Below are 1,039 nucleotides of genomic sequence, written 5' to 3'. Positions count from 1 at the left end.
TATTTTCAATTAAAAAAAAAAATTATAAAGCATAATACTATAATCCTATGCTTAAAATGTATTATCTTGTAGCCGCCTAACAGCAACCTCTGCCTGAATTTTTGAAATTTAGAAAAACAGGCAAACTTCCATTGCATTTAAACGATATTCTCTACCAAACTGGACAAAGTACAGTAACACTTGTACTGGCGTGTTAATAAGTAAATGTTGTTCAAATTATGTCGTGTTTGATGTCATTTTCATCAGAAAAATCGCAGCAATATGTTAAAAAAAATTCCAGATGAAAAAAAGTAAAATTAAAGAAATTACATTTTTCTATTATGATTTGTCGAGCCGTGAAATCTCGTAAAGGAAACCGACTGATGTAGTGTTACACGCTTGACTGACTGCGAGCGAGATAACATGGCCGCAGCAATGACGCAACCTAGGCGTAGGACCATCTATAGTGTCACTTGTAGAATCCAAACTTACTGACTCTTGTAGAGAATTTACTGTATATTAACCCTACTACGTTCTTCGTTCTGACTGCAGGAGGAGTTCCCCTAGCACCGGACGCTTAAAGTTTTTCTTAAATAAGTCTCTCTACCTGTGCACACGCGACTGAAACGCGTAGAAAACTTATTTTCGTTCCTTTTGTCTCCTCTAGGAGACACGCTGAATAACGGCTCGGTAGCGTTTCAATTATTGCAGATATAACCAATGCCCGATATTAGGTGCCGTCCGGCGTTAAGGGAACTCCCCCTACACTTAAGACTTTTGGGTGAAAAAGGATCTGAGACCTTATGTGAAACAATTTTTGCTTCCAACGCGACATATGAACCTAGACGATAAACATTTAAAATAATGTTAAGGAACGTAAACTTGATAACAGCAAAAATGACTAAGAACATAAAATGGCGGTGGGTCAAAAAAGACCCGAAGACCGCTCTGGGGTTAAAACACGAAAGGATTTGAAGTAAGTACAATGTTATATAAATTATGTACAGTTTTCAATCCTCTTATTCGTTAATAATAAATCGAAAAGAGAAAGAATTTTTAA

General features: G+C 36.4%; 1 protein-coding gene across 1 annotated transcript in view; it reads right to left on the bottom strand.

The window, feature by feature from the left end:
* Positions 1-1,039, bottom strand: part of LOC108577157 — a 14,077-nt gene that overhangs the window by 12,504 nt on the left and 534 nt on the right. The gene's annotated exons all lie outside the window — the stretch shown is intronic.

This window comes from Habropoda laboriosa, unplaced genomic scaffold (genome assembly GCF_001263275.1).
Source record: "Habropoda laboriosa isolate 0110345459 unplaced genomic scaffold, ASM126327v1 scaffold664, whole genome shotgun sequence".
NCBI lineage: Eukaryota > Metazoa > Arthropoda > Insecta > Hymenoptera > Apidae > Habropoda > Habropoda laboriosa.
This window is presented reverse-complemented; position numbering and strand designations above follow the sequence as displayed.